Raw genomic sequence first — 9,879 nt, forward strand, 5'->3', positions numbered from 1 at the left:
CTGAGTGAGGCCGAGGATCTAATTGTGATGATATTTATAGGATCGGGATGTACGCCGCAACATGCTTCAGTGATTTATACCATGATTGGCTTGATATAGCGTTTGGGATGTACACACATCCCCAGTGAGTGCAGGTACTTACTGAGTGCGAGTGTCGAGTGCTGAGTGATCGTGAGGAACGAATGACTATGAAGAATGAGGGATTGTGAAATTGGAGTGAATAGGAGGACTGAGTGATTGTTGCCGTGAGAGGCTGTATACGGTTCCATTTTATTGTTGCATACAGTTGCCTTATATCACTGTTTTGAAATCTTTTGAAAGATATCTTTATCCGGTTTTACTTGAACTTGGCGTAAACATACTGATTTGACTTAATATACCGAATTGGGGAAGCATGTCTATTTTCCTTGTTGAGACTACTGAAAATGAATTATAACTGCGTAGCTCGTCACTATCTTTCAGTTCCTTATTTATTATTGTTACTTATTGAGTTGGTTATACTCACGCTACGCCTTGCAATTCGTGTGCATATCCATGAGTTTCTGGACGTGGAGAATGTTGATAGTTCTCGTAGCTGACCGCTGGAGATAGCGAGGTAGCTGTCGGGCGTTCACAGACCTTGTTTTCTTCTTCCTTATCTTTTCTTTCATTGTATTTCGATTCAGACGGTGATAGTCGTTTTATTTCCAGAGTGGTTATGTTTAGATGCGCAAGACTTAGTGACACCCCGATGTAGGGGCTATTTTCCGCACATGTATTTTGGGTTCAACCCCTGTTTACGAAAACTCTATTTATTTGAAAACTCTTGATTTATTTTTTTCTGACAAATATTAGTAATATTTTGAAAATGTTGGCTTGCCTAATACCATTGATAGGCGCCATCACGAGAGGTTAGGATTTGGGTCGTGACAATGCCTTTAAAAAGGAAACTATCAGTTATGTCCATTTATAAGTAGCTTATTACAAAAATTAGCCAATTCATTGAATATTACTAATATTAGCCATTTAGCTATTTGTAGCAACAAAAAGCTCAAAGTTTTGCTTTCTTTTGAGTGGGTGTTGTTAGAATAGATTGGGTACATCTTAAGGAGTTTCAATCTCAGTTTTGGGAGAACTTGGCGGAGTTTTGAGGTGGTTTGAATTGAAAATTCGAATTAGAAGATGAAACATGAAAAAAATGAGGTGTATCACACTATATATCATTCGTGTATCACTTATAAATCATATTTCTATCAAATGTGTATCACCTGTATATCCATGTATACCTAATCGGTCCAGATCACCTCCAATCAGCTCGATTTTAACTACGAATTTTAATACCAAATCAGTCCAAATGACATCCAATCTTCTTCAAAATTTACATATTGACTCATCTATATGTTTTCAATGAATTTCAATCATACCCACTGAAAAAGGTCCTTTTTGCTTTGATTTTTTGACTCTGGCACACACACATGCATACATACATACATACATATATATATGTATATATATATATATATATGTATCACCTTGTTTGCTAACACATCCATAAAATTTTCTTTGCGTCTTGCATCTAATGTTGCTGATCATGCTTAAAAATATGTAACAAGATCGTTGCGTGTGAATCTTGGTGTCACGAACCAATACCATTATAGATCGTGATGCGCTCAGCACCGTTGTTAGGCAAGCCAACACTGATCAAACTAGTGGTTTCCCATTTAAACAAATTACTAAGTGGATAACATGTCCTCACTTGTAAAAAAGATATAGAGATTTGCAAACGTAACATAATTAAACGGAAGCGAGTGAGTACAAATCAAAATCATGTAAATAAATCCAAAATCATAAGTCTACTAGTGTGTGTGCCAACACGTGGTGTCACAAGTATGTGGGCATTCTAGTAGAATATACAAAAGAATACAATCTACTATCTAAAAGGAAATAGACAGAAAAATATAACATAAAGAAGAAGACTCCAGCTGCTGCGGAACAGACCAGAAGGTAGCTCACCGTGAAGTCTCGAAGTGGGGATCAAACCTGCGCGCCAGACTGGTGACCAGATGCACCTGGCTCAAATCCTGCACAATTAAGTACAGAAGTGTAGCGTGATTACATAAAAATATGTACCTAGTAAGTATTTAGTCTAACCTCGAAGAAGTAGTGACGAGGGGTCGACTCCGACACCTACTAGTGGCCAACATATAATAATATGAAATTCTGATTAAGCATGATATATAAAGATAAAAATAAAACTCAGAACAAGAAATAACTGAACAATTCTATCATCGTATTTAAGAAATTAAAACACTTCCTTCATTTAAAGCAATGATCTCTCAAACAATAAATTTATACAAGTTATAAAAAGGACTTCCATTTCTATTATCACACGAGAATTCCACAGAGGACGTTCGTCCTGATCCAACATAAATGTAAACTGTTCACTGCGAAGGTTGAACGGCCTGAACCATAGATGCATCTATTAACCTGCCGAGGCGATTGGCCCGCTCCCGTGAGATTAGTAGAAGGAATTACCCCGCTCACGAATCATACGTGCGACGCGGTCAAATATAAATTTATTAATTAATCATAATCGTTTCTTGATTCTTTTCAAATAAGGACAACGGAGACTGAGATATTATATGAATGCATGAATATGACTAAGTAAAAATTATCCATAAAATCAGTGAGGTGATAGCAGGAATCGACCACTATGGAATAATATCAACATAAATCCTAAACATGATATCTAGCATGATTGACAGCTCAATTAATTAATCACATGGTGAAAACACAGATATCAACAAACTAGGGCCACTAAACAGTGCCAGGGAAAACAACGGAGTCACAATTCACAGGGTGCACGCCCACACGCCCGTCACCTAGCATGTGTGTCACCTCAATACCAATCACACAACACATAATTTGGGGTTTCATACCCTCAGCACTAAGTTTAGAAGAGTTACTTATCTTGAACAAGCCGATTCCAACCCCGAGCAAGCTAAGCGATGCTCCAAGAATGCCATCATGCGCGTAGTGACCTCTGAACGGCTCAAAACTAACCAAAAGCAACTCAAATACATCAGATAAGGCCCAAGGAAGCAATTACAAATGATAAAGATCGAATCCTAAGTCAAATCCCAAATCCGGCCAAAAATTACACCCGAGCCCACGCCTCGAAACTCGACAAAACTCACAAAATCCGACAACCCATTCAACTACGAGTCCAACCATACTAGTTTCACTCAAATTCGACTCCAAATCGGTGTTCAAAACTAAAAAATTCATATTATGAAACTTTAAGCTAAAACCTCCGATTCACTCTTTAAATTCATCAACCAATTGCTAAAAATGAAGATAGATTCATGAAATGTAATCAAAACTGAGTACCCCAATCCTTGTGATGAAATTTGCTCCAAAAATCGCCTCAATCCGAGTCCAACATCTTAAAATATGATGAAAGAACTAAAACCTCGATTTTTATAACACTGCCCAGCTATTCCATATTTGCGGTCAAAATGTCGCATCTGCGACGACCGCATCTGCGGTCACTACTTCGCTTCTGCGACCACAACTCACCAGGCGACCTACCCATCGCACCTGCAAAACCATTTCTGCTCTTGCGCACTCGTAGGTGCGAAGCCAATCACGCATCTGTGCAAAACCTCAGATCTGCGATCCACTCTCCACATCCGCGGACTTGACTCGGCGCCCATTCTTCTACAGATGCGGCAACACCAAGACCAGCAATGATACACCTTGGCCAAAACTTCCAAAATGCTCCGGAATCAATCTGAAACTCACCCGAGCCCCTCGGGACCCCGTCCAAACATACCAACAAGTCCCATAACATAACACGGACCTACTCGAGGCCTCCAAACTCACATAACAACATCGAAACGATGAATCACACCTCAATACGAAATCACTGAACTTTGAAACTTCAACTTCCACAACCGATGTCGAAACCTATCAAATCACGACCAATTGGCCTCAAATTTTGCACACAAGTCATATTTGAAATTACGGTCCTGCTCCAGTTTCCGGAATCGGAATCCAACCTCGATATCAAAAAGCCCACTCTTGGTCAAACTTTTCAGAATTCCAAATCACAATCCGGACGCGCTCCTAAGTCCAAAATCACCCAACAGAGCTAACGGAACCATCAGAAATGCAATCTGAGGTCAAATTCCAAAAAGTCAAACTTGGTCAAACCTTTCAAATTTAAAGCTTCTACCTGAGAATCATTATTCCAAATCAATTCCGAACAACTTAAAAATCAAAACCGTCGATCCACACAAGTCATAATACATCATACGGTGCCACTCATGCCCTCAAACAACCGAGCGAAGTGCAATTGCTTAGAATTACTAGTCGGATCATTACATGCGGTCATAAGGACACATCTGCGGTCTCGCACCTACGTCAAGACCTCGCACGTGCGCCTTTTCCTCACCTGTCCGGGCTCCGCATCTGCGGACACAAGGAGCTGCATCTACGAGCCCTTTCCGCTCCTGCGTCCACAGTGTTTACACCTGCAGTCTCACAGGTGCATAAATTCTTTCGCTCCTGCGGTGCCTAGGCTTCCTTCGCATTTCCGCTTCTACGGCTTATGGCTCGCATCTGCGAGCTCGCACCTGCGGCTGGCCAAGCGCAGGTGAAGTATGGCATATCTGGGGAGCTTCAGCTCTTGCCTAAGTTCCAACTTGGTCTGAGCCTAGTCCGATCGATACTCGGGGACCGCAGGGCCCCGCCTGAACATACCAACAAGTTGGGAATCACAAAATAGACTCGCTCGAACTCTCGAAACACACGAATCAACATTAAAACTAAGAATCGCACCCCAAAACCAATTAAATCAAACATAAGAACTTCAAGTTTTTCAATTTACTTCCATATGCGGCGAAACGTACTTAAACTACTCGGAATGACACTAAATTTTGTGTGCAGGTCTTAAATGATATTACGGAACTGTTCCAGGTCCCGGAGTTCTATTTGAACCTCGATATCACCAAAACCCGCTTCAACCATATTTTTAGAACTTCTGAAATCTTCAAAGAACCAATGTTCACTAATAGGCGCCAAAATGGTCCCGAGTCATCTAGAACCCGATCTGAACATACGCCTAAGGTCGAAATGATCATACCAAACTATTGAAACCGTCAAATCCCGATTACGAGTTCGTTTACTCAAAATGTTGACCGAAGTCAAACTTGGCCTTTTAAGCCAACCTTATGAAACCAAGTGTTCCGATTTAAACCCGAACTCTTCCAAATTTCGAACTAACCATTCCCTGTCACGACCCAAAATCCATTAAGGGTTGTGATGGCGCCGGACACCACTGTCAGGCAAGCCAACACCAAATAACTAGAAATTCTTGTTTTAATATTCTTAAAATTATTTCCTTTATACATTAAACAATAAGTAATGAATTTCACTGAATAAATAATGATGTCTTTAACAAACTTAATATTAAATAATCCCATAATCATCGCAGAACCCGGTATCGCAAGTGCATGAGCAATCACTAGGAAAACAAACTTAATATTAAATAATCCCATAATCATCGCAGAACCCGGTGTCGCAAGTGCATGAGCAATCACTAGGAAATCAATTAGGACAGAAAGTAGATACAATACACTGAATGAGACTATGCTTGCTGCGGGTCACCTCGAGGAATGCAGCTTACCTAAGTCTCCGTATCATCCATGCTGCTACGCCCTCTAGGCCACTAGAGGTACACGTGCATGTACAAAAAAAATGCAAAGCAAGTGTAGCATGAGTACAAAAACAATGTGTACTCAGTAACTATCCCGTCTAATCTCGAAGAAGTAGAGACGAGAGGTCGACTTCGACACTTACTAGTGGTCCAATACTAACATACCGATAATATAGTAAATTGAGGATTTTCATAAAAAATGGTTGTAACTCAATAGCATGAGGCAAGTAAACAATTCTTTCGCTTATAGGAAATTCCCAAATTTATTTTCATCATTATACTTTTATCTCAGGCCAGTTAGAACAAAAATCACCATCAATGAATTTCAAGGAAAGCAATACAAGCATGCGCAAATCATGCTGAGGTCGTACGGCCCGATCCAACAATATTTAAGCTGTGTACTGCAGAGGGTCAAATGGCATGAACCATAGATGCATCTATTTAATCCACCGAGGCGTTCAGCCCGTTCCACAAGATAAACACATTCAAACAGTTCATCAAAGGACAAATATCTAAGGAAATGGAAAATTCCTCTCTTAACAGTCAAGAAAATGTTGTTTAGCCTTTTTAGAAGTTTATTAACCAAGTTCAATATAATTTAAACATTTTAATCTATAAATAAGGTTACAATTATTTCAAGTAGAGCATGTTGTTAGGTCCTAGACTACCCGGACATAAGCATAATAGTAGCTACGCTCAGACTCTCATCACCTCGTGCGTACGTAGCCCACAATTAAAGGAACATATCCAATTAATTTACCTATGGGGACAATTCCCTCTTACAAGGTTAGAAAGGAGACTCGGCTCACTCCGAAGTTCCATAACCGGCATTCCTCGCCCTTCCAAAGACTCAAATCGATGCACACGCTCCAGAACTAGCCAATAATTATGCAAACCCATTAACATATGTTCTATTACTCATACAATCCAATCTATAACAATTCCTAACCCCAATCGAAAAGTTGGCAACATCGCCCTCAGGCCCAATTGCCTAGATTCCAAAAATTTTCGAAGATAAAGTTTGCCCACAACCTCACGAACTCAAATATATAATTTACTCTCAATTTCATGTCAAAAATCGTGGTCTAAATCCAAGAATACAACTTCTCTAGGTTTTTCTTCAAAACCTCAAATTTTCCACTAATTTCCATGTTGAAATCCATTTACAATCATGTATTTAACTCAAAACTAGTACATACCACTTACCTTATGCTTGATAGTGAAAATGGCATCTCAAAGTTGCTCCAAAATTGGCTCCCATGGAAGAAATAGGGTTGTAATGAACCTAACCCCCATTAAAGAACCTCACTGCCTCCTGCATTTCCGCACCTGTGGTCACTTGACCGCTTCTGCGGTTCCGCAGGTGTGGCCCACAATACGTTTCTGCAGTCCTCCTCCAACCATTCAACTTCCGCATCTGCGCCCTTCCTTCCGCAGGTGCGGTCCCGCTTCTGCGGCAAGATGACCGCTTCTGCAGTCCCAGCCTAGCCCAGCCACTTCCGCTTCTACGGCACCAAGGCCTCTTCTGCGGCTCTGCACCTGCGGCTCAAGCCTCGCAGGTGCGGTTACACCAGAAGGCAGCTGCTTCCTTCCTTATTCCTATTCCAAGTTTGATGCGTCAATCATCCGGAATCGACCCGAGGCCCCCTGAAGTCTAACCAATCATACAAACCAGTCCCAAACCATTATGCGGACCTGCTCGAGGCCTCAAATCACATCAAACAACGCTTAAACCATGAATCGCCCTCCAATCCAAGCTTAATGAAGTTTAGAACATCAAACTTCGACATTTGATGCCGAACCTATCAAATCACGTCCAATTGACCTCAAATTTTTCACACAAGTCATATTCGACATTACGGCCCTACTCCGACTTCCGGAATCGAAATCCGACCCCGATATCACAGAGTCCACTTCCGGTCAAACTTCTTGAAAACCTTCAATTTTCTAACTTTAACCAAATGACTCCAAAATGACCTACGGACCTTCCAAATCCACTTCCGATCGCGCTCCCAATACCAGAATAACCATACGAAGCTATTCCCAGACCCGGAATCCCAAACGTACATCGATAACGCTGAAATACACTTCAACCCAAATTTATGAAATTCTTCCAAAATGCTAACTTCCACAATAGGCGCTGAAACGCTCCCGGGTCATCCAAAACCCGGTCCGGACATACACCCAAGTCCAACATCATCATACAAACCTAAAGGAACCTTCAAATCCCGATTCCGAGATCGTTTACTCAAAAATCTAATCCTTGTCAATTCCTCCAACTTAAAGCTTCTGAAATGAGAATTTTCTTTCCAGATCAATTCCGAACTTCCCGAAATTCATTTTCGACCATGCGTACAAGTCATAATAGCTGATGTGAAGCTGCTCATGGCCTCCAACTATCGTTCGACATGCTAGAGCTCAAAACGACCATCGGGTCGTTACATTCTCTCAAACTTAAACGTACATTTGTCCTCGAACGTGCTGAGACCTGTACTGGAGTTGTCCGAAATCACTATTTAACACCTTGAGCACCTACCCGTGGTACCACAGCTCAGTTGAGCACATTAACTCGGTCAAATCTGAAAATATTCTCTTTTATTCAAACAAATAAGCATAGAATCCAGTTCCAACACCCGAAATTCTCTGCCAGTCCTGCTTCCCACCTACGAATACTGTATCAAGCACTACACGATGCACCAATACATGATTGCATACCTTTGCTGAATCCACACTATGCGTAGCATAATTCACATAACCATAATATCACCCTTTGATAACGATAGCCGAAATTCCACGAATCTGATGCTCCCAACGCACCTCATGACTCATATACGTCTTGCCCCAACTTTTGCAATACCGCCACGACGGAAGAGATGTGTAGAAGCTCATAACCAACTGCCGAGTCGACAACCCGTTGAGTCTATACTCTTGACAAGAATCATTACCTCACTCTGAACAAAATGATGGTATTTGCTCTTTAATTTACTTCATATAATCCGATTGCACTGATCCTAGATCCAACAATCTCGTCTTACCTAGTATGAGCTGCTCAGGCAATAAGCCACCCCAGGCATGACCAAATCTCATATAATGCCACAACGTGCCAATAAGATAAAAACTCAAACGTGATACATAAGGAAAACGAACCCTAGAAAGGGTTACTCAACTCACACAACTAATATGAACCTTCATCGGAAAATGGAAGCAAAATACACAAAAATTAGAATATAGGGGACTGAACTCAACATAACAATGTTGTGGCATGCAACCCGATCAAAACAACATACGACTCACATAAGGAGATACAAACCGAGCTAAATTGCTCATTACTACTAAATACTGAATATCGGTTGCAAGCACGCTAAGTGCATAATACCATCCCTGGGAGACATATAGCGCCATAAGCTACAAAACTCAAGCACAACTGAGGTGCGATATATAATCTGAATTACAAGAGCCATCCTGCTCATATAACACCACCGCTACGCAGAATCTTAACACATATGAAATTTGTCTAGTCGTTTCACAACTCACACAGCCCAATATAGCATTAAATGAAATAGCCGACAACGTAATAGCATCCAACGTCCGAGTACTCCTTCACAAGGAGAGCTATGCTAAATTAACACATCCGGCCCGATATAAAGCCCACCCTCATATTTAGATTCATTCACAGACCTCAAGCCGATTCTGATCGCACCTCACTAGGCGAATAACCCTTCAAGGGTCCATAAGTACCCCTTTTTCCTATAACTCACAAGACCAACCATCATGACAAGAGTAAACCTCCACAGTCCACAACCCAATAAACTGAGTGCCCTTCAGGCATAAATTCATAAATTAGCGATGTTACCACAATCTTCATACTTGGTTTAAATTTCCAATCAATCAAGTGACTACATGTCACACTCATACTATCTCCTCATGAGACACGCTCCCACGACCTTCCGCACCAGATAACTAGCCTGCACATCCATGCCACCGGCCGCACTAACATTGTAAAACAAATCAAGAATCCATAACCAGGTTGCAACGCCTCTTTCACAAAACACCAACTCAGGTGACGCTGAAGACAACACCAGCTTACTTTAAACATTCAAATCCTTTTCCTGCTCGTCTGAGCTCGTGACATCCTTGCCAACACTGAAACGCAACCTCGGTTCCTCACTTCCAAATTTTCA

The sequence above is a fragment of the Nicotiana attenuata genome, chromosome 1 (assembly GCF_001879085.1).
Source record: "Nicotiana attenuata strain UT chromosome 1, NIATTr2, whole genome shotgun sequence".
NCBI classification, from domain to species: domain Eukaryota; kingdom Viridiplantae; phylum Streptophyta; class Magnoliopsida; order Solanales; family Solanaceae; genus Nicotiana; species Nicotiana attenuata.